The 19,583-nt window shown below is 44.2% G+C and overlaps 2 long non-coding RNA genes across 2 annotated transcripts; both read right to left on the bottom strand.

The window, feature by feature from the left end:
• Positions 1–3,721: 3,721 nt before the first annotated feature.
• Positions 3,722–8,981, bottom strand: LOC146754280 (uncharacterized). The gene is made up of 3 exons (XR_014938878.1): positions 8,772–8,981; positions 6,160–6,428; positions 3,722–4,109 (listed from the first exon to the last, which is right to left on the bottom strand). It is a non-coding gene; the product is annotated as an uncharacterized LOC146754280 (long non-coding RNA).
• A 5,707-nt stretch (positions 8,982–14,688) lies between these two features.
• LOC146754279 (uncharacterized) lies at positions 14,689–16,435 on the bottom strand. Its single transcript, XR_014938877.1, has 2 exons — positions 16,337–16,435; positions 14,689–14,984 (listed from the first exon to the last, which is right to left on the bottom strand). It is a non-coding gene; the product is annotated as an uncharacterized LOC146754279 (long non-coding RNA).
• Positions 16,436–19,583: the final 3,148 nt, after the last annotated feature.

Here is a 19,583-nt window from a genome sequence, read left to right as displayed (position 1 = left end):
ACCATTTTACTTCGCTTGGATCCTGTGCTACTTCACAGCTGAGGGAGGCACTTGCTGCCAGGGCAGCACTCACCTCTTTCTGTACCTGCTCCTGGTTTATAAACACAGGTTTTGGCTCTGAGGGAAGAAAAGAAAAAGTATTGACTGAGGGACTGAAATGAGACCATCTTGCAGGTTTGTATGTACAGCTTGGAACAGGTTTAGGTTACCACTTGTGCCCAAACTAATAGCCTTCACTAGAGAATATCAGCTCTTCTGTTGAAACTAAGTGTCAAATCTAGGCAAGAAAGAACCGAGGAACTGAAGGAACCAAGAGGGTCCTTGAACACCAGTCCCATGGTTGCATGTCACTATGCAAACATATTGAACCCAAAAGAACATCTGTCCTGCAGGCAACCAAAACCTGAGTTCCTTTTACTTAAGACCCACTGTGAAACATCAAAACACATAAACATGTGATAGTCAAACCACTGGCTGCCTTTTCATGACCCAGAACAGTACTCCTGGCTTCCTGAACAGACTCCTCATGGCCTCTACCATTGCCACAACTGTGACTGTCAAAGGCACAAAGGAAATATGCTCACCAACGCAGTCCTTTGTTCTTTGTGTGTGATTTGCAGATATCTATTTTACTTTGAGCTCTGGGAATAGTCAGCTCTACCAGGTCTCTTACTGTGAGGAGCAGACTCACCTATCCAGATGCAGCCTCCAACATAAAGGCATAGGAAAAAGGCAGTGTACTACTAGGAGAAGTTCCTGCTTCTCCTGCCATGAAAGGCTGCACGTACAACATGCACTCCAGCCTCACTGCACATACTTATCTTAGTCAAATGTTTCGGTGAACAAGAATTACAGTTTGGGATCTCAGGCACAGGAGAGATTAGAATAATTACTTGAACACTGCTTCCATTGTACATATATTACTAATTATTGTTCTACAGACAGACTGAAACAGGTCTTTGTGTCATACTAAAACCAAATACTTGCTACAAACCCAGGCAATCAAGTATAGGGAAAAAACCTCAGCAAAGACTACTGCAACTGGACCACTGTATAATAGAAACTAGATTTTACTTGACTGTTCTCTGCTGTATTTCAGACAACACCTGTCTTACCTGTGACATGAATCTTGAAGGTGAGTTTCTGGCCAGCAGCCTCGCAGCTGTACTCCCCTGCATCTTTCTTCTCCACCTGGCTCACCACCAGCCGACGCTGTTTGCCCTCTGACTCAGCCTTGAAGTTCTTGCTCGAGGTGATCAGTTTCCCTTCCTTGTACCACTTCACCTCCATCTTCTCCTGGGCCACCTCGCAGCACAGTGTGGCATTTTCTGTTGGTGCAGCCTTCATTTCCTTCTGCACCTTCTCCTTGTTGATAAAAACATCTTCTGCTTCTGGAATTGAAGGCAAATGGGCACATTTTAAGACATGAATCTTTTCTACACAGCATTCCCCAAATGCCCAAATTAGTCTTTGGACTGTACCGTTGAGGACAGCTTTCCCACTCACATTTCCTGACAGTGCTATGAACTGAATGCCAACATCTGAACTATATCAATTGCCAGTGAAGAACTTCCTCCCTGCCAGACCAAAACAGCTTAGATAGCCCTAAACTTGTTTTCATTTCCACCAGTATCATGTTCCAAAATCTTCAAAAATTAAAAAACACCCCTTTCCCCACTGTCCAGCAGCACACCAGCATACGCAGTCATTGAAAAGTCTGTTTCATACACGGGGACAGGCATTACATTGTCCAAACAAGCTGACAGCTGTAAGTTGCTTTGCCAGCAAAAGCCAGGTGAGGGTCAAGGTTAAATTCTGTTTGTGATTAAGTCATAGTGAGGAAATGTATTTTTCTCACCTACTTATTTCTGAAAACAGTTCTAATATCTCCTGAGTTTTCAGAGGCAGTAATAAAATGGTTTCCCATATGGAATCATAGAATGGTTTGGGTATAGAAGGAAGCTTTAAAGATCATCCAGTCCAACCTCTTGCCGTGGTCAGGGACATCATTCACTAAATGAGGCTGCCCAGGGTCCCCATCCAGCCTGCCCTTGGACACTCCCAATGATGAGTCACCCACAACCTTCACTGGACAATCTGTTCCAGTGTATCACCACCCTCATCATAAAGAACTTTTCTCATGTCCAAACTGAGTCTACCCTCTTCACTTTTGAAACCATTGCCCTTTGTTATGTTGCTACAGACCCTGGTAAAAAGCCTTTTTCCACTTTCTTATCAGACTCTACTAATAAATAGAATGCCTGTCTTCCTCCATTTCTGGAAAGAAAAGCACCAGCTTGAAGCCTTTCTGTTTTTAAGCATTTCTTTTGTACCTGCTATAGAGAAGAAAACAAAAGAAAATACAGGAAAACCTTTTTAGTTGCAGGTTTCTTTAATTTAATAGAAACCACCAATGCTGCCTTCTAGCATTGTGACCAAATGCTGTCTCTGAGACTATTTAGGAAGAAGCATTTGCAGAGGTGTGCTTGTGCCCTGAAGATATCTTTAATATTCTTTAATTTCCCCTGTAATTACTGACTTCTCATTTTGCTATCATTGCATCTACTTGAGATCCCCAGGGAAATTCCCCAGTTATTTCCAGCCCATCTTAAGCTGAGGCTACCCAAGTCCTCTGCAGTAATAGCTTCAGAAGGCAAACAAGTGCATGAATTAAACAGAATTTAAGCACGGTCTACATCACTGAATGCTGGGGCTGAATGTGTCAAACCACTTAACTTTCCCCTCATTCTTTGTTGGGGGGTTCAATACAGTCCAAACAATTTCTCTCACCTGTGACATGAATCTTGGTGAGTCTTCTCCTGGGCCACCTCGCAGCTCAGCGTGGCATTTTGAGTCAGTACAGCCTTCACCTCCTTTTGTACCTTGTCCTTGTTTGTAAACACGTCTTCTTTCTCTGCAGGGACATCACAACAGTCACACCGTTTTGCTGTAGTCTGCTGCAGAGCTAACTCCAGTTCCCCATTTTCACTATACTTGCCCTTCACAGGGAACATCGTGATGCCTCATTATGACAGGAAAACACTTTTCCCTCTATTTTGCCTTGGGAAATGATAAGCATATCATTTCATATCATATCATATCATATCATATCATATCATATCATATCATATCATATCATATATCATATCATATCACATCATATCACAAAGCTAAATATTTCGCAGTCTGATAGCAGATTTGGACATGAGATTTAGAACACCTGCATGCACTGCTGAACCTCCTCCCTTATCTTTTTTTCTTCTGATGTCTCTCTACATTTCCAGTAAATCAGAAGGGAACGGCCCTCTAGAACAGGTTGCCCAAGGAGACTGTGGATGCTCCATCCCTGCAGGCATTCAAGGCCAGGCTGGATGTGGTTCTGGGCAGCCTGGGCTGCTGGTTGGCAACCCTGCACATAGGAGGGGTTTGGAACTGGATGAGCACTGTGGGCCTTTGCAACCCAGGCCATTTATGAGTCTGATTAGTGGCATTTTCCACCTAATTGTGTCATTCAAATTTTGTAACCAGATCTCTTCAAACACCTCCCCTTTTCTCACTCCTTCCATGCCTGGTGTGCTCTTGCACTGTAACCCTGCAGACACCAGCTGACTACAAGAGCTGCACAAGTTACCCTCCTTGCCTATTGTTTGTTGCAGTAATTCATTCCTGGATGGAAAAGCACATGTAGAAAAGTGTTGCTATGACACTAGATGACAAAGAAAGTCCTATAGCCAAAGTGTTTTGCACCAGAGAGGCTGTCAGTTGATCCTCCAAATGCAAGACACACCAAATGAACCGTTCCTTTATCTCTGGGATTCCAAGCATTTTCTCACCTCTGACTTTCACTTGGAATGTTGCTTTGTCATCTTTTGTTTCACAGCTGTAGCTCCCTTGGTCTTTCAGGGTCACATTTTTGACCATGAGCTTGCGGTGCGTCCCCTTGGAGATGATGGTTGTCCTCTGGTCCTGCTTCACCTCTGTTTGATCTTTCTTCCATACAACAGCTCCGCTTGCAGCTGACACCTCACACACCAGCTCCAGGTCTTCAGAAGGACTGACTGATATTTCTGGAGTCGTTTTGGACTTGCTGACAGAATTAATGGCTTCATCTGAAGAAAAAAAGAGAAAGTGGTTTACATCCTGACTCAGGCTTATTCAGCACAGCATTAAGATACAGTTAGAACTGATTGTAATGTCTATGCTCATTACATCTGGGGGATTGAGTTTCACCTCTGGAGGTACTCACATACAAACGTGTGCTTGATTCTCCTGTGTAAGGAAAGAGTAAGTTTTATGCAGACAGTTCTTATTTCTTTTAATCAATTCTGTATTCTGCACATGTTCTTCTGAAGCTAAAATGAAGGCAGATAAGTAACCTGTTTGCAATGCATGAACAAACCTATTCAACACCTTGTCTCTAAGCTAACAAGCAGCGTTTGATGAGCACATCAGTATTTCATGCCCTTCATTCCATCCAGACAGAACCTGCCTGAGGAGCAAGCTGATGGCTGTCAGCTACAGGCAGACCTAGCTTAGTACTGCATTTCTTAGAGCAACAACTGTCGCTTTCAGTCACTGAATATACCAAGGCCAATTACTATGCCACACACATTTATGGCATCAATGAACAAATAATGCGTTAAAAATTGTAATAGACAGGAGACATCTATTCTTTTAAAACTAGGTGACCAAAGAACAACAGTCCTTCTAGAGTCAGGCTGTTAAGAACTAATAGCACCAACCAATATCACGTAGATTGATTACTTCCCTGCCCTAAAGCATCTTGTGACCATTTGGTGCTCCTAATTAAGCCCTCTTGATGGCTTTTTTGTCTGAGCCATGTGACATTTTGTGATAGGAGTTACTGCTAGTGTTCCCTTAACCCTACACCAAAGTAGGAGGTATCCATTCTCAGGGAATCATGCAGGCTTCCTCTGGATTTGATGCTCAGAGACAGCCCCAGAACTTTTTAAATCTTAGCTTAGCTCTCATCCAATAATGTTCATCATACAGTGCAACTTGTCCTTTGGGGATGCCTTTGTTCTGCATCCACCAGTTCCAACGGAGTCTTCTTGGCTTGTTTTAGATCAGTTTGTCAACAGATAAAGCCAGGGTCTTTGAATTACAAAGTGAAATTGCAGAATGCATGATTCTCAACCAAACAGAACGGGAGGTGGGATGCAGGGTGAATACCTGAGCCAACACCACCTGCAAGCAATCCTTCAATATCTTAGGAATCTCTAGCCATCCCAAATCCAGTGTTGGGCTTGATCTATCATCTCTGCTGAGTTTTTAGCTAGCTGATGGTGAGCATCATGGTGGTGATGGGTGAGCAGTTGGACTAGAGGGTCTTAATCAACCTTAAGGATCCTGTGATCAGAGGAATGTGAATGTGCTGTTAGATGTCACAAGCGCTGTACTGCAGCATGAGCATACACAGCGAAAGGCTTTCAGTAGAGCTTCAGTTCATAAATGAGGACTGGGTTATGGAAAATAGGCTCAAGATAGAAACCAGAAAACAGATCTTAACGCCAGGTTCTGTGAATGCAGCCAGCTGAATTTCACAGATATTGAATATCAATGACAATTTCTTGTGTTATTTTACCCTCCAGCTCCACCCTGAACAGGAACATGTCAGTGACAAGCATTACTCCTCCAGGCTTGACCTGACAGTGCTTTACTTGCACTATGAGCTAATGGCTGTGCTTACAGCACCTCAGGGAGACACCTCAGAGATCACAACATCCTTTGGGTACAGCAGGAGACACTCAACTCTCCAAATGTGGAGTTTAATTTGTCAGAAGAGGAGACAGGATTCCCATGCTAATAACTTAGGACCATTTCAGTCAGAGGTTTAAAGATGATGTAAGTGCTGAGGCAATTCATGAACTAGAAGAATGAAGCCCAGATGTGAGGGCTCAAGTCATGACTCCAGCGTCAGTTGGAGCTAAGGCTGTCCTGAATGCATCACAACACAGTTACATTATTTGCTCATCCTGTGGATTTGCATAGGGACAACAGTAAGGTCAGAATTGCTTCAATAGAGCTATGCAATCTTTGTCCTAAATACTGGAAACCCACAGGGCTGGACAAATAAAATGAATTAAGTCTGAAGTGCTTTACATGGATTGTGATCCCATGTTTGCCTCACAAACTTACCTGAGACTTTCCAATCAAAAATCAGAGTGTCATCTCCAATTTTGCAGATGTTCCCTCGTCTTCTTTCATTACAGCTGAAGCCACAAGCTTATGCAGTTTCCCTTTATCTTCCATTGTGAATTTCTTACTGGTCGTGATTTCTTTGCCATTTTTGTACCACTTCACCATGACATTGGCTTCAGAGGTCTCAGAAACAAATTCAGCGTGTTTTCCAGCAACTGCCCTGATAACTCCTCCAGTTGTCTCTTTGTTTATGAAGTCTGCCAGTGCTGAAACAAAATATGGACACACAAAATATGTATGATGGTAAAGAACTGCAGGGACATTGGTGACCATGAGGCATTCATTTATCATAAGACCAAAGATACACGTTTATTCCTAGTTCTAATTGCTAGACTCTAATTCAGAAGCCGGCAAATTGGCAGCTTTTATAAACCACGTACCAGATTACCTTATCTCCACAAGTTGAAGGACATACACTGTACAGGGGACAGAGCCAAAGGAAGAAGCCCAAGGCTTCAAGAAAATGTCTGAAATAGGAAAACTGAGGAAAGAACTGGAACAAGCAAACTAGAAGGAAATCAATGGAGGGTGTTCTATTACTGCATTGTAACCCCCTGGCAAACAAATCGAGCCTAAAAGATGGAGATATCACTTAGGACTGAAAAGAAAAACAGAATTCCTTTATGGAAATTAATTGGAGCGCAAAAGTTAGATGATGAAACTGGCCCCTATTAACACACAGTGGAATAATTGACTGCAAAGATTCAAAATCTCACCACTGTCTTAGCCAAAGGTTTAAGCCTAAGGCCACGGTCCTATTTTACTCCAGGTAATGGAGTTTGTTTTCCAACTTCTTGTTAACATATCATTTCAAAACAGCGCACACAACTGAGTTGGGTCTGTTGAGACAGCACAGTCAGAGCTGCTAAAATCAAAGTCTGGATTATGCATGCATTTGTTCTGCAGTTCCAAGAACACGCATGGATAATACAAATTCAACAACGTTCTACAGAACGCCTGTCTTTTAGGAGCTCGAGAGCCAGCTGATGGACACTGGGATGCCTGAGATCCTGTAAATACATTTAACTCCATCCTATCATACAGTCAAATTTAATTCATTTTTTCAGGAACTGTCTCTTATCATTGTAGTCCCCTCACCACTGCTGGATGTGAGCCCAGACACACAAAAGCAGGTGCTGGTTTTCACTGCAGATACTGCAGTAAGGAGAAACAGCCTCCGGACTGGACCAGCTGAGCGTGGCCCTACCAGGATTTGCTCCAAAGGTCTTATTACCAGTAGTGCTTCCTGCTGAAATACATGGGGGTCCTCCTTTGATTCCAACCCCAACCCACCCCACCATGCCCCCTGATAACATCCATCAGGGCCACATCTCCACAGTTCCTCAACACCTCCAGGGATCCCACCACCTCCCTGGGCAGCCTGTGCGAGTTCCCCACCTCCCTTTATGGGATAACACCATCTCCTCTTCCCAACCTCCCTGAAAAGGATGGATGTTGCTGAGATCTCTGTTTTTCCACCAGCATGGATCACAGGTTGAAAGGTCTGGAAGGAAGAGCACGAAAAGAGTTTCATCCACGTGCCTTCTCCTTCCTTAGTAAAACCAGTGTGAAACTGCAGCCATGTCAGGCTGAAGGAGACGTCTCAGATGTCCTGGCTGGATGCAGGAGGTCACGTGTCAGAGGATGTCTGGCACGTCAAGTCTCATGGCAGTGCAGTGCATGACAAACTGCAACAACACTTTCCTGTGGGCTCCTTTGGGCACGAGGCCCAGCGGGTGACACACCTCTGGCTGCAGCTCTTCAAAGCCTCCCAGCAGCCACGTGATGCCCATGGGAGAGACACAGCTGACCCGCACAGCAGATGATTTACCAGCTAGCTCTGATTTACAACAAGAGAAGATACAAGTGGCGATGCTGAATGGTGAAATACTGCGAGTGTGTGGCATAGGTATAAGATTTGTGAGCCTGAGGATGTTCAAAGTCAGGATGGACAGGGCTCAGAGCACCTGATGGAGCTGCGGTGCCCCTGTTCATTGCAAGGGAGTCCAACTAGCTGACCCTTAAGGGTCTCTTCCCTATCTATGAGATACACAAAAGCTGATTCTGCAGTAACCAAGCTACCAACAGCAGCTGTTTGTCATACAGCTTGCCAACACAGATTTTAAAATAACAGCATTGATTACTCATTTGATAGTCACATTACAGTGCAAAGCACATGGAAACGTCCATCAGCTAATTCATTTAATTCTTTGGGCAGACCTGCCAGTATGAAATATTATGCTAACATGACAGAGAGAAGAAAAGCAAAATTAAGACTAGCTGACAAGCCGTGGCAGGAAGTTCTGCTCTCCATCAATTTAGTCCCATTATTCAATTCTGTTTGGAGATGTCTCCATGACTCTCTGGAGTTTGTTCTTTGAGAAGAAGCAATTAAGTAAGCTCTCCAATGCCAAAGTGCATACACTACTCTAGGCCTTTCTTGTTTCTCCATGGATCAACAAGGGTGACAAGCCAGCAGAAGATGATGAAGAGCCTCATCATGCAAACTCATGCATTTTATCCCCCTCACAGATGCACTGACAACTTACAGCATCATCCATTGAGACGTTGTGAATTTTCAGGGTGTGTTTCTTCCCCACAATGTGCAGTTCATATTTTTCACTGGCCTTGAGCTCCTTCCCATCCTTCATCCACTCCACAGTAGCGCCTGTGTCTGAAAGCTCAGCCTGCAGTTTGGCTTCCTCACACAGCCGAGCACAGATCTTTTCTACATCTTTGCTCTTATTGGTAAATTTCACTGCAGCACCTGTCAGGAGCAAAGGCCTCGTTAGTTCAATTGATATCAGGCTAACGTGGTCAAAGTTTGCTGCAACATCTCTGAAAAAGTATCACCTTCTGTTCCTGCACTCATCATTGTGTCAGTGCTGAGCAATTCAAGATATTTCATTTGGTCTTCTTGCCGGATTTACTAAGTAAAAATCAACCAAACATCTCCTTCTACTGATTAAGAATGCTCTAAACATGCTTCTGCAGAGGTTTCCACCCAATGACAAACAGGTCCTCCCATCATGAATGTTTATTTGTTCTATTTTGTCATGCAAAGCTGATTGATACAGATATTATTGGAATGATTGCTCCCCTACTTCTAAATTATTCCAGTGCAATCAGAAAGGCTGTCTGAACCTGGAGCTGAAAGTACTGCTCTATGGTGATGCAGTGGTAAACCTGGTGACTGAATGCACTGGCCAATAGCTGTGAACTGCAGACATTCATCAGCTGGCATGAAGCAATCTGGTTCAGATACCAAGCAGCTGGGTAGACTGGCTTACCCTACACTCAGTGCTATCATGTTTAGGTCATTACCGGGACTCACATCAGTCCATGGGATGCAATTTCAGGTATTTGGTACAGTCAGTGAATGCCTGCAGCCCCAGTTCTAATCATCAGATCACAGCAACTATGCCTTGACTGGAAGAGGAAAGGAGAAGGATCAAAGCAAATACCTCTCACTCTCATCTTGGTGCTGACATCAACATTTTCGGCAACAAATTTCACTTCTGCTCCACCATCATTCTTGGTGATGTTCTTTATGATTAGGCTGTGAGTAGTTTGGATTCTCTTGATGATGCAGGTCTCGCTTTCCTGTAAGACTTTACCACTGAGGTACCAAGTGCTGCAACACATTGTTGTAAGATCACTAGTAAACATGGCATCCCCTCCAGGTACAGCTTCACCAGTTGTTAGGGGGGATTTCACAGCCAGGACTGGTTCTGAGGAAGAACAACATGGATGTCTTAATGCTCATTAGATGCAAGTCTGGTATCTCATTTAGAGATGGAAGATTAAATCATAGGTACATTTCTACTTCTCCCTTTGCATGAGTGCTGGAAGAAGCACTTCTATGCTTAAGATCTGTTACAGAAAGTTCTGCCTCTTGCACATGTGTGATATCAAAAGATAAGGATATTCATGTCTCTGTCACAGATACAGAACTTGTATCACTTTAGTGGTAGCTGGAGGTTGACAGGAGAACTAGTAATAAAGGAAAGCCTTTGGTGTGTTAATGCACTACTATCCTTAAAGTCAAAGGAAACATATTTAGGGAACCAACACAGCTGCTCAGCTCACACTGACCCATTTCCATTGGGGTTTTTGTGCTTACCAAGGTGCACGCTCCCTGGGAATTCCAGAGACGGGCTCTGTCCATGCGCATTGACTGCAGACACTCGGAACTGATCATCAGCCTCTTCAGACAGATTGCTCACCATGAACTCTGGGACGGGGACATGAGACTCGTGGCACCTCACCCACGCGAAGCCAGTTAGTTTATTGCCTTCCACAATGTAGCCATCGATTGGAATGGGGCGTTGCATCTTCGGAGGGGACCATGCCAGCGTCACTGAGGTTTCTGTTTTATTTTTCACCACGGGGTCAGCTGGGGGCTGGGTGGGAGGTTTTCTGGGAGCTGAACAGAAATAAATACAGAAATATTAGCATATGGTCATGTAGGCTGGAAAAGACCTTCAAGATCAGCAGACTCAACTTTCAGCATGACCTACTGAGTCCCACCATTAACTACTGTGGTACCTGAGGACATACATGACAAGCTTATTCCTGCAGGTATTTGCATAGTGAATATATTCACCCTCTGGTTGCTTTAGAACATTTTAGAGGTTAAAATCCCATCAGACTTTTTCACTGTGTGCAGCCACTGATACAGGCAGGAGGCTGGGAATTACCTGATGGGCTCTAGTTACAGACTACTGACACAGTAAAGGATTGATTTCATTTCATTTTGGCCATCAGAAAGTTTGGTGTCTGGTTTCAGTCACCCATCTAGACTCCAATTATAATCATATGGAGAACAGCGCATTTAGGAGAACTCATCTCATCTCAATAAACCTGAATGAAATCACAGAATCATAGGATCACGGGAGGGCTTGGGTTGGAAGAAACCTTCAAGATCATCCAGTTCTAAACACCCTGCCATGGGCTGGCTGCCCACTAACCAGCTCAGGCTGCCCATCACCCATCCAACCTCGCCTTCAACACCAAGGACAGGCATCCACAGCTTCTCTGGGCAGCCTGAAATGGAAGCAATGAGCCACATGTTGAAGATACTCAAACATTCATGACTGTAGAGAGAGCCAAATACTCCATACATATTGCCTGCCTGGTCAGTGGTATTAAAATGCCAACAACAGACTCATCCAGCTCATTGAAAATGGTGTGAACAAGGCGTACAGGATTCTTCCAGCAGCGAGTTAGATCTGCAAAGTGTAAAAATAGGAAATCTCAATGCAATGCAATTTTCCCTCATAACATAAATAGACACATAACTGTTTTGGGGTGCACTGTTACCAGCCTGTCAGTTGCTGTTGGTCAGTGCTAGATGCCAAAGGTCCCACTAACATAGCATGAAGCCGAAAGCTAGACGCTGGAATCAGATCTCCTGACCTTACCATCAGAAACGGAGATGTCATATTTTGCTCAGAGGTGCCTGCTTGTAGGAGGGACAGCTTCCGAGCTTTTTCTGCTCCAGGAACCAGCTCCAGCTTCAGGATTTAAACAGCAGTCAGAAATTAAACTGAGCTTTGTCACCTCCATCAAACAGAAGGAGTGGTTGGGTGGTACAGCTTTCCAAATAACTTAGAAACTGTCACAACAATCAGATGCCTACCTTTTCTTTTTGAACTTGTTAATACATAGAGCTTAATAGCATCAGAATGCCCCAAGCACTTCAGATAACACGACAGCTGTAAACCCTTCTTTAAGGATTCCTTTGTTTAACCACTGAGTAACTGTAATTCAGTGGTGCTGGTGGGAGAAGGGAAGTCCTAATCTTCCCAGATGGTGAATAGAGTTGATGTTCACATGCAGACTGGTGCTGCAGCACAGCCAGAAACCACTCATTTGGGAAACACAGCACCAAGAAAATAATGGGAATAGCTTCATAAAATCAGGCAGCTTCACCCAAATTTCATGGCAGGTCCATTATTCTTCCTATTTTCAGGAAGAAAGGTTTTCCCTTTTTCTTGTAGTTTTATTTTCTTTTCCTTTCATGCAAGCAGCTTTGTAGCTTACAAATTGTTTTCTATTCACCTCCTGGTGTGGACAAATCACACAGGTTTGACTCCATGTTTTACATAGTTAGCATTTTATATTTGTTCCAGTATGGAACTGTACAGCCATAGAATGGCCTGGGTTGAAAAGGATCTCAAAGATCATCCAGTTCCAACCCCCTGCTATGTGCAGGGTCGCCAACCACCAGACCAGGCTGCCCAGAGCCACAATCCAGCCTTTCCTCATAGGGGAGCTGCTCCAACCCTCTGATCATCACAGTGGCCCCTCCTCTGGACCCACCCCAACAGCACCACAACCTTATTGTCCACAGAAAGCATATAACCCTCATTCAATTGCCCTTCCACTCAGCTTAGAGCACTACTAAAACCAGCATCTTCACCTTAGCTCATCACACTGCTGCAGTTCCTTTTACAAGGATTTCACTGGCAAAAATTAAATCAAAGCCATCACAAGGGATTTAGCACAGTTACGTGTTACTGGCTACGAGAGCTGTCAGCACAGTCACCGTCAGGCTTTGCTGCTGTTCTCTTTATGTAGAGGCACAACAAGGTTCAGACACCTCACAGTGCAATTCTCACTTGGACTGTAAAGAAAAAGGAGGCTTGAAAAGCAGCGTGTGGAAAACAAAGAAACAAGAATTAGAACAACAGTGGGGCCATGGCACTTGTAGAAATTGTTCTGCCTTTAACAGCAGAGCTTTTCAAGAAGTATGAGGGCATTGCAAACCAGACCAGTTTGGACAGATTAACAACTGCAAGTAGTGGGTTCCAAAATTCCAGACATGAAATCAAAGATAGAAAAACTCTTCACATTTTCATCTCCCAATTTTTCGTACATTGTGCATTACAGTGCAAACAAGTCTTCACATACAACTTGGAAGCTAAAGACAAGTCTGACAAAACAGACTGCACAAAAATGATGGATAATTAACAGAGCAAATTGCTCTTTCAAAAACAGAGTTTATGTCTTCTGGTCATAACACTTCAGAAGCCTCAGAGGCTTCTTCTCCTTTGTATATTTTCATTAATCTTAGATTTTGTTTTCATTCAATGTGACCTCACTAAACAAATATTGTCTAAGACCATGAGTATCACATAAATGTGCAGATCTCAAGCTGCTCACTTATCTAGTACCCTTGGCATGATGCTTTCTTTTCCTCAGCTGATCATCTAGATTGTGCCTGTTGATTGTGCAACAACAGCCTGTTGGTCTCGATTACCTGTGAGAGGCTCTAACTTTGGCCAGGAAAAATCATTTGAGGACAAGTAATTCTCTTGGAATCAGTAAGGCAGTCTTCCCATTCTTTCTTACCAGCACCCATCTTACATGTTAATAAAGGATTCTGGAAATCAGTTTGAAGATCAAGAAACAATTCAGTTCAAGCATATGCAATCACAGGATTTGTACGTCACCTGCAAAAGTCATTTTATTCTATCCACAATCTCATCCTACATGCAGTTCCTTAGAGGGTTCCTTAGGCACACCAACCCCATGCTCCTATTACAGACCCTTGCATAAGACAGGTGATATACCTACAAGATTATCTACAGCTTAGACTATGAAAACAGGGAGTCTAGCTAGAGAAAATTATCTACCTGTGCTTCTGAGCAATCTGTTAACCACTCTCATACAGTTCAGGCCAATCCAAACAAGATGCAATGACATGTCAGCCACAGAAACAGCTTGATTTTAAGGAGTTTGTTTGGACAAGCCCCTGTTGCATACGGTGGTCAAACATGCATTACTTGGGGGCACATTGTATTTGATTTAACAGATACTCTTACCTTTGGCTTTGCACAGAGTCCAAAGTCTATCAGCTTCAAATTGTCAATCAGCAGATTTTCCCGGTGGATGAGAAAGCAGTCAGGAATGATTTCCACCCAAATGCCCAAGGAAACATCTTTTCTCTTATTTCCTGCTGTGGACAGTGGTTCCCAGTCTACTCAAAGCTCGCTCACTCTCGCTGTCTCAGAGATCTTTACTGACTGCTGGCAAGTTCCCATCTTCCAATATCCCAGGTGGGAAATACTAGCTTGTATCTGTTGGAAAGGACCTGGGGACTAGGCGGACAAGTGGTGAGAGACCACAGGCTGAATGCAAGCCAGCAGTGTGCTCTGACAGAAAAGAAGTACAACAAGATCATCAGCTGCATTAAAAAGCAGCACAACCAGACCAGGACAAGGCATTCCTGCTTCAACACTCACTGGACCACATCTACAATACTGTATCTGGTTTTTGGCCAGGAAGGATAACAACCTGAAACAAACTCTGTGGATGACATCCAGCCTGTGCAGGGGGCTGAAGCTCCCACTCAGAGAAGAGAAGCTGGGGAGAAAGATGTTTGTTCAGGGTGCAGAGGAACCTCATGGCAGCTTCTCAATGCCTACGGGGTGGGGAGAGGGGGTGCGTATGAAGATTGACTGAGGCTCTGGCCAGCAGGTCACGATGGGATTGTGACAGGAAACAGTCATACACCTAAACAGCAGACTAGATAGAAGGAAATAGCTTTCCAAGCACTGAACATATTACCCAGAGAGAACATGCAGCCTCATCCCTCGCAGAAAGTGATGATGAGAGTGGGAAAAGCTCTTGAGAAACTTGGTCTCACGATTCCCAGAGCAGCAGGTTCAGGCACAAATCTCTACAAGTCACCTCCACACCCAGTTCCTGTCCAAGCCCATAAATCCATCAGCTTCTCAGCTGGAAGCCAGTTGCTTCTAAAACATACAGACAATGATTCATTTTTCAGAGGGGAAAGGTTCCTTAGATAGAGGGATTTCATAAGATGCCTAGGAAAATGCTCGTGCTGTAATGATTTGCTTTACTGAGTGATACCAGCAGCTTACAAAATGCCAAGCTCTAACCTATTGGTGAGGAAATATTCAAGCCTTCCAGTACCTAACCTGTGCTTCAAGACTTCAGTGACAGAAAATCCATTGGATGGGGCCAGAGGAATGCATCTCACCCCATACCCTCTGTACAGCCACCATTTGTTTAAAGGATCACTCTTCCTTGAGGCACAAAACTAGAGCAGGTTACACAACAGACTGACACCACAAGGGCTTCTCTCGAGATACAAACTGCAGCAAAGAGCATCACAAAAATGTGAAACCAACACTCAGATCAGATCTGTGTCTCTGCTCCGCTCATTAGGAGCATCATGTTTTACTCCCCTTTCAGAGGAGTAAATCCTTTTTTTGTTATCCTTTCTTCAAGGATAACAAAATCCAGCTCAGCTACAGAACACAGTACCACATAGCAATAAATATCTAACATTTCCTGTAGGGAAAGAATCCTAAGCACAAGTTATTGTCTGAGTTTCAGCTGGGACTGAATTATCTTCTTCAGTGTCTGATATAATACTACGTTTTCATTCTAGAGAAACAATGGAGATAGCGCAGTGATGCTTACAGTTGCTGCCAGGCAGCGTTGTACAGAGCCACAGTCAATCTCAGCTGAGAGCCCAAGGAAGTGAGAAGGAACAGAACTAGGACAGCTGACTTAAACTGGCCAAAGGATATTCCATACTATATGACATATTGTGGAAGGAGTTTTGAAGGGGGTATAACTTCATGTAAATCTCTTCCACTACTAGGAGGCTAACTGGACACTGATTGGTAGGTGGTGAGCAATTGCTTTTGCATTCATCATAACTATTATCCTTTTCTCTATCTCAGTACATAATTCTATCTCAACCCATGAGTTCTACTTTGTGTTACTTCTCCCCCCTTCAGTTCTCTCCTGCAATCCACTGGAATGGAGTGGAGTACTGTAACTCTCTCTGCCAACAGAAAAATAAAAACACATTCATTATTATTTATGGAAGACTGACTGCAGTTCAGGCTCACTGGTTTGAGGTCTCTGGGCATAACCCTGACTGTGAACAGAAGCAATTGCTGAAACAGTCTGTCAAAAAAAGACTGGAGCTTCCTCTTCCAAAAGGCGGTCCTTAGAAACAATGCAATCAAACAGCTTCGCTGTAAGATAAGGTTATCTGAAAATGCATTTAGAGAGTATCAGAGAAAGATAAGTAAGAAAGACAGCACAGAAAGCAGAAACTATTTCTTACCTCTATGACTATAAATATTTCTTTGATGTCTCTCTTACGTGATCCAATGGGCAAACATGTTGATGACTTCAGTTCTTCATGGCATCAATTTCTGTTTTAGCATGAGGCAAGTCATCCTTAAGAGACCATAAAAGCAAGCGATGAAATCGCTAACTACTGTGACATACCAGGTACCACATCTGACTGCTGTGGAACAGAACAAGCACATATGGGACAGTACACAATTCAACATCAACTCAGCAATGACTGACATCACTCCCATAGAAATTCTGAAACAGAGCTGTGAAAAATGAAAAGTAAAACATTCAGCATTTTCATTGGCATTTTGGTAAAGTTGCTGTAATAATGTAACAATAATGTAATGTAATGTAATGATGTAATAACTTCCTCCATTTTAAAGCCAGAGAATTCTGCCCTCTGAACAACCAGCAACAAGATTTGTGGTGCTCTGTTAAACTTTTTCCAGCTCTACAGCATCTTTCAAAAGGCAATGGGACCAGTAGGCTGCATTCGTATGTACCATCCCACCTGCCCCCGTGTTCTTGAGAACTCCACAACTCCAACAGAAGATATTCTCATATTTAAATGCCTTTTGGCTTACCCCTACAGTAACTTTCTCCATGATTTTTAGTGCAACTTTTTCACCAGTAAGAAGATGCCGCCCGAGTTTTACCTTGGCAAAACCACCTACAAATCAAAACACAGATGCTTAAAGTTGAGTGTGAATTCTTCTCTAATATAACATTACAATTTCCAACTGGTTTAAAAAACGAATTTCAAATTTATACAAATGAAACCTGACTTAGAGAACTGACAAGAGCTGTTAATCTATTCTCAGATTAATTCTAGAGTGGTGAGACAGACTGTTAGGCGTGCTGTTTCTGTACAAAGATGACACTTACCCGTTCCAACTGTTTCATGGAATTCCTAGTACTTGAGAATTTCCTCGTAGTCACTGACAGACATCCTGAATGTGCAAGAACTGAAGATCCTCCAAGCACGTGCAATGAGGAAGTGCCAGCAGTGTTCACATCCTACTTAGGACATATTCTTAGAGGCAGAAGGGACACTCGTGGCAGATCCAGCAATGCTCATCTTCTCACCAACGTGCATCCCCCTCTCACCCAGCAACAACAAAACACAGTGCATGAAGCTGGCTTCACTTAGGTTAACAATATGGAACATCCCTCAGGGCTTTGTGCCACAGAGCAGTAGCAGGGCTGGTCTACAGCTTGAGGAAGCAGTGGAAGCCTTTCCCTGTATGGTTACAGTGTCCCTGCACGCACCCCACAGCCAGAGCGTTGCAAGCTGAGCTGTCTTGCTGTTTCTTGTACTCATCCCAATCTCTGCGAATGAAAACTCAGAATTCAGTCAAGGCGTTGATTGAGCACGAGCGTGCCTTTATTCAATAGGAAAAAGGAGGGGGTGTGAGGTCTGGAGGAAAGATGGGACTCATTCTCTGTTGTCTGACGAGAGTGTCTCAGAAGTCGTGCTGTTGCCCGGAGCCTGGGACTCTTGGCCTGATTCTACCTCCCCCTCCAAGATGTTTGGCTTCTCCTCTGTAATGCTGACCTGAGCCTGCATGGTTGTGCTGCTGTCGGGGCACTCGTGCTGTGCTTGGGCTGGGCTGTCCTCGAAAGGCACTCGGTTCAGGCTGGTGCCTGAGGAGTCTGGCAGGCTCAGGTCAGCAGCTTCAACAGGTATGGGATGAACGAGAGCTTCAACGATGATGGCATTCTTCTCTTTATAACTGATGTTATACGGAAGGCTTTCATCTGAACTGCAGCATCCTGTGCTTAGTAACAGTTCTTCATTGATGGAATCACAGGATGCTGCATCGTAACATGCCTGGCGTCTTGGAGATATACAAGGGCTCGGGTCACCTAGGAAGGAGTCAACTGAAGATGTCAGGCACAGGCTTGAATGCCAGAAGGATGTACAAGCCCACTGAAAGCATGAATTCTACCTGTGTTGCTGACAAGCAGTGATTTGAAAGCTGGATTTGCATGCTTACCTGCCAGGACCAAGACTTCAGCTTCAGAGGGCTCCCTGGCACTGCTCTGCAGTTGGCGTTTGGCCACAGGGGATGGTTTGCCCAGGCAGAAGCAGGAACGCCAACTGCAAGCTGCTGACTCTGCCCTCTTACTGGGAGAACTCATTCTGCAGAGAAAACAGAGCATGCTGTCAGTCATGGTGCAGGGTGAGGGAAGAGCTGCACCGAACCCTTGCCAATAGTTGCCTGTTCCGGGCAATGCCTGGTTTCTGCTGAAACACAGCTTAGAAAAGCGCTCTGTTTCAAACAGCAAAGGATGCTTCCATTCCTACAGCTCAGCCCTCAAGTCCTGTTGGCTAAATACCTCTCAACGATGTCAAGCAGGGACATGGATCCCGAGAATGTTGGAGGCTCAGGCTGCTTCGCTCTCCTGGGGCAGGCCTTCAACAGGGAACGAAGGCAGGAGATGAACTTGCCCCGTTTCTTTGGCTCTGCGCAACAAAACAAAAAAACAAGTTCATTTCAGCCCTGGCTCGGTTGGACGAGGCCGAGTGCAACACATTCAACAGAACACGTAACAACAGAAAGCATGTTCCCAACAAAGACACGCAAGAACGGATTTTCCCCATCCCTGGAGGTGCCCAAGGAGCTTAATGCAGTTCTCTTTCTAAGCTTGCTCAACTCGGGCATTAATGAACCCCCTGAAAGCCACGTTCAGACCCTATTTTACTAACCCGCATTGTCAAAAGTAAAATACGCACCTGGCTTTGGCAATGAATGTAGGATGGACTCGGGCAGTTTTCCCCTGATGAGTTCCACGCACTCACCAGGGAAAAAACCAACCTGTAATAAGAACAAAAAGACAGGTGGGCATTAGCCCAAGCCCAGAGCCAAAGGGAAGGTCCTCTGACACCGACACAGGGCAACTGTTTGCATCCAGAAGCCATCCTGTGCAGGCAGAGCAGCTCCAACCGGAGATTCTAGACACTACTGAAGCTGTGCTCTCTAGTCAAAAATGTGTGCCTACCTCAAAGCCACGCTTGCCTCTCCAAAAGGGGCTCATCTCCTTTGGTGGCATATCAACAGTGCACACGATGTCTCCAACCTGCAAAAGATTGAAACATCAATCCCAGCTTCAGCACAGCTAAAACAAAAGCCTTCTTCTACGACACAAAATATGAGAGTATTCCCGAGGTGTTCACACTCTATACTAATTCTGTGCACAACAACAAGGAACGCCTGGAACTGCTTACC

This window comes from Coturnix japonica, chromosome W (genome assembly GCF_054131305.1).
Source record: "Coturnix japonica strain WE chromosome W, WE-NBRP24, whole genome shotgun sequence".
Classification (NCBI taxonomy): domain Eukaryota; kingdom Metazoa; phylum Chordata; class Aves; order Galliformes; family Phasianidae; genus Coturnix; species Coturnix japonica.
Note: the sequence above shows the minus strand (reverse complement) of the source record. Positions and strands in the feature narration are given on the sequence as shown.